Source organism: Athene noctua, unplaced genomic scaffold (genome assembly GCF_965140245.1).
Source record: "Athene noctua unplaced genomic scaffold, bAthNoc1.hap1.1 HAP1_HAP1_scaffold_125, whole genome shotgun sequence".
In the NCBI taxonomy this organism is placed as follows: domain Eukaryota; kingdom Metazoa; phylum Chordata; class Aves; order Strigiformes; family Strigidae; genus Athene; species Athene noctua.
This window is the reverse complement of record NW_027437602.1, coordinates 250,001-255,000: the sequence shown is the minus strand read 5'-3', so window position 1 is coordinate 255,000 and position 5,000 is coordinate 250,001.

Below are 5,000 nucleotides of genomic sequence, written 5' to 3'. Positions count from 1 at the left end.
GGTTTTTTACCCTCCACTCGTCCGAGATTGCAGCGCCTGTAATACAAGGCATGAAGCTGCAACCTCCCGCCCCGTGCCGTCGTCGTCTTTTCTGGGTTGCGATCGCAGCCACCACAGAAACGGGAAAAGAGAGATGAAAAGGAAAAATTAGTTGTTTTTTTTTTTTCTACAGCCGCCTCCCCCTGCGGTGCTCACGCCGCTGCCCTGCCCGGACCCGCTGGCCGCCGTGCGACCGCTGGCATCGACCGGTGTCTGCGTCCGCGTGGGGTCCCAGCACGGCCGGGTCTCTGGCCGGCATTCCCGCCACCCCCTCCCGGCAGCCCCCGCGCTCCCCGCCGCCTGCCCCTTGTGACGTCACAAGTAGCCGAGGAGGGGTAACAGGGCGCTTCCGGGCCCGGGCTCCCGAGCTGCCTGTGACGTCACGCCGTGCCCGAGCGGGCCCTGGCTTGAAGCAGGCGGCGGCTCGGGATGACACGGGCACCCGCGTAGCTCCAAGGCAGGGAGCAGGCCGTGGCCTGAGCCTCTCGCGGCGAAGTCACGCCTGGACTAGGACGTGATGGGCCTGGGCCGGGCCGTGGCTGGTGGGCTCTCACGCGAGGGGGTCTCCTGCAGCTTTCGAGCCGGTAGGCAGGCCGGCGGCGAGGCGAGGCCTGGCTTATGCAGCGCCCCTCGTGATCTCACCTTCAACTGGGGAGGCGACGGGGCCAGCGCAGCTGCCGGCTAGCGTACGGACGCGAGGGTCGGAACCGGCAGGGAAGAGTTCGGCTGAGACGGGATCGAACGCGGACCTGAAAACACGCGACGAGAATCACGAACGGAGAGGTCAAGCGGAAGCCTGACCAGCGCTAGGGCATCGATTCAGAAACGGTTCAGGAGCTCACGCTCTGCCCACGCACGTGCGCCCGCCTGCCCCGCACCCCCACAAGCTGCCCGGCCCGAAGCCGTCTGCCTGGGGCTGCCCGCGCGCGCACGCGTATACGGCCGCCCCCCCATCCCGCCAAAGCCGCCCCACCCGCCACGTGCTTCTCCGTGAGACCGGCGGCGCCCCCCCAACACCGCCGCTTGGCCCGCGACGAGCCCGCCCCCCCCCCCCCCCCCCCCCCCAACCCTCCCGCCACCAGGTTCACCGTGACACCGGCCGCCCCCCCCACCCCCCAGCCCACCCACCCCCCCCCCGCCACCCCCCGCCCCATCCCACCCCCCCACCCCCCGCCCCCGCCACCCCCGGGGTTCGCGAGGAGACCGGCCGCCCCCTACCTCCGGCCCGCTTTCCACCAGCAGCAGCACATTGGCCGCTCCAGGGAAGGAAGGCGGGAGACCTTAGGACCCAGCGGCGTCGCCGCCGCCGCCTCCGTGCCGGGGGGCCCGGAGGGGCCTCCCGCCGGCGGCGGCGATGATGGGTGGCGCGTGTTTTGGACGCTGAGCCCCCGCAGCTGCCGAGTCCCTGCCGCGCCGTGCCCGCGGCCCGGCTCCCCGCCTTCCTCAGTCGGTCGCTCGGCCGCCCGCCCTCCTGCCCGCCTGCTCCGTTCCCGCCCCGGGTTGAAAGCCAAACGAACGCCGAAGGGGTGGGAGGGAGAGCAGCGACGGGGCGGGGGTGTGTGTGTAACAACAGAAACCGCTCCCCACCAACACCACCCCCCCACCACCCCCCCCCCCCCCCCGCCCCCCCACCGCCGCAACGAGCTCTGTCGACCCCCCTGCCGACCCCCCCCCAACCCCCACCCCTCCCGCCACCAGGTCCACCGTGACACCGGCCGCCCCCTGCCACCCCCGGGGTTCGCGAGGAGACCGGCCGCCCCCTACCTCCGGCCCGCTTTCCACCAGCAGCAGCACATTGGCCGCTCCAGGGAAGGAAGGCGGGAGACCTTAGGACCCAGCGGCGTCGCCGCCGCCGCCTCCGTGTGCCGGGGGGCCCGGAGGGGCCTCCCGCCGGCGGCGGCGATGATGGGTGGCGCGTGTTTTGGACGCTGAGCCCCCGCAGCTGCCGAGTCCCTGCCGCGCCGTGCCCGCGGCCCGGCTCCCCGCCTTCCTCAGTCGGTCGCTCGGCCGCCCGCCCTCCTGCCCGCCTGCTCCGTTCCCGCCGCGGGTTGAAAGCCAAACGAACGCCGAAGGGGTGGGAGGGAGAGCAGCGAGGGCGGGTGGTGGTGGTGGTGGTGGTGGTGTAACAGAAACCGCCCCCGATCCCCCACCCCCCAGCCGTAGTGCTCCGCGGCGCCGAGGAGGCTGCGGTCGGTTGGCGGCCGCACCCACCGCCCTGCAGCTCCGGAGTTGCAGCGGTGGGGCGGGGACCAACGGCTCTTCGGGCGCGCGGGCGACGGTGGGGGTCGGGGGGCTGGGGGGGGTGGGGGGCTGGGGGTGTCTGTGTGTGTGCGCGTGCGTGCGTGCGTGTGTGTGTGTGTGTGTGTCTGTGTCTGTGTGTGCGTGTGTGTGTGTGCGCGCCTGTGTCTCTCTCTCGCGCGCGCGCGCTCTCTCTCTCTCTCTCTCTCTCTCTCTCTCTCTGTGTCTCTGCGTGTGTGTCCGAGCTCGTGTGTGTCGCGGCGGGGGGGGGGGGGGGGGGGGAACAAACAACAAAACAACAATCCGAACAACACACACACACACACACACACGCGCGCACACACCCCCACACCCCCTATTCCCACACATAAAGCCCGGGAGCCCCCTTCCCACCCCCCCACCCCAACCCCGTCGAAAAAAACCTAAACGCGAATGCCAGCGAGCGCCTGGCAACGCCGGGACCCGGACCCGGACCCGGACCCGGACCCGGACCCGGTGAAGGGCGCCCGGTGCCCACGCCTCTGCGGCACAGCGAAAGGCGGGGGGAAAGAAACAAAATAAAAACACACACACGCACCCCCACCCCCCCCCCCACCCCCCCTCCCCCGAGACTAAAGCTAAACCCACGCTGCGAAACCAAAAGCTGAAGCCGAGGACCGCCCGGCAGCGCCGGGACCCCGACCCGGCGAAAAGCGCCCGGTTCCCGATGCGAACTCGCTCCAGCGAGACGGGCGTCTCCGTTGGGGGTGAGGTGCGGGGAACGTCGCCGCTTCTGCCGGGTCCCCTGGCAGCCGCGGGAAGCGGGGGGGGGGAGTGGCGGGCGGCGCCGTGCGGCGCGGAGTGGCGCGGCGCAGAGGGGCTGACTGGCGGCCGAGGGGGCGGGCAGCGAATGATGCCAGCGACTGCATGGCAGCCAACGGGTCGGGGCGGGGGGGTGGGGGGGCTGGTGCTGCGTGCACATGAGAGCGCGGCGGGGCGCGGGGGTGCGGGGGTGCGTTAAGAAAAAAAATTTCCCTTTTCATTTATTTTTTTTCGGATTTCATTGGCATCTATCGAAACAAAAATGTCTCGCACGACGCGGCCGCCAGGTCTACCCGCCTCCGGGGCGTGAAGCGGCCGACAGGTCTGCCCGCCTCCGGGGCGTGAGGCGGCCGTCAGGTCTACCCGCCTCCGCGGCGTGAGGCGGCCGTCAGGTCTACCCGCCTCCGCGGCGTGTGGCGGCCGTCAGGTCTACCCGCCTCCGGGGCGTGTGGCGGCCGTCAGGTCTACCCGCCTCCGGGGCGTGAGGCGGCCGTCAGGTCTACCCGCCTCCGGGGCGTGTGGCGGCCGTCAGGTCTACCCGCCTCCGGGGCGTGTGGCGGCCGTCAGGTCTACCCGCCTCCGGGGCGTGAGGCGGCCGTCAGGTCTACCCGCCTCCGCGGCGTGAGGCGGCCGTCAGGTCTACCCGCCTCCGGGGCGTGAGGCGGCCGTCAGGTCTACCCGCCTCCGGGGCGTGAGGCGGCCGTCAGGTCTACCCGCCTCCGGGGCGTGTGGCGGCCGTCAGGTCTACCCGCCTCCGGGGCGTGAGGCGGCCGTCAGGTCTACCCGCCTCCGGGGCGCGACGCGGCCGTCAGGTCTACCCGCCTCCGGGGCGTGAGGCGGCCGTCAGGTCTACCCGCCTCCGGGGCGTGAGGCGGCCGTCAGGTCTACCCGCTTCCGCGGCGTGAGGCGGCCGTCAGGTCTACCCGCCTCCGGGGCGTGAGGCGGCCGTCAGGTCTACCCGCCTCCGGGGCGTGAGGCGGCCGTCAGGTCTACCCGCTTCCGGGGCGTGAGGCGGCCGTCAGGTCTACCCGCCTCCGGGGCGTGAGGCGGCCGTCAGGTCTACCCGCTTCCGGGGCGTGAGGCGGCCGTCAGGTCTACCCGCCTCCGGGGCGTGTGGCGGCCGTCAGGTCTACCCGCCTCCGCGGCGTGTGGCGGCCGTCAGGTCTACCCGCTTCCGGGGCGTGAGGCGGCCGTCAGGTCTACCCGCCTCCGGGGCGTGAGGCGGCCGTCAGGTCTACCCACCTCCGAGGCGACCGGCGGTGGCCGCTAGGTGTACCCGGCTCCACGTTGCCGGCGGCCGGCTCAGCGTCCGTAGAAAGGGCTGCCAGGTCTACCCGGCTCCGTCGGGACTTAGAGCGCGGGCAGACCTGTTGGCTCCGGCAGTTCCTCCAAGGGGTCGCTGTTTCGCGCTGCCTCCAGTTAGGTCATCGTAAGAGGCGGCGTCTCTGCAGCGCCTCCCCCGCTGGCAGGCAGACACTGCCTTTAAGCGCCCCTTTCCGGCGCGGACCCATATTCTCCTTATATAGGGGCACGAGGCGTCTCTGCTCCAGACAAGCGCCACCGAGCGAGGGCACGCGGCTTAGCCGGCCAAGTGGAATGCTGGGCGGCCGCAGACGGTGGTTTCCCCCGGGGAATTGGGCACGGTTCTCAAGCCGGTGCTCTGTCAGGCGAGCGTGCACGGAACCGAGAGCACCCAGAGAGATGCCGAACGGCACGAAGCCGGGCGGCGTTGGGGCGGTCGCTGCCGAGTGGTGAGAAAAGGACGGGCAGAGGTGCACGGGAGAGGCCGAAGACCGGTGGCCGGAGGCGGCTGGCGGCACTTGAACGCTGGATACTGGGGGGGGGGAGCCGAGCTGTGAGACTACCGTGGGTGGTTACCCCCGTCCCCCCCCGGTCCCCCGAGAGCCCGATGATGGCGGAGG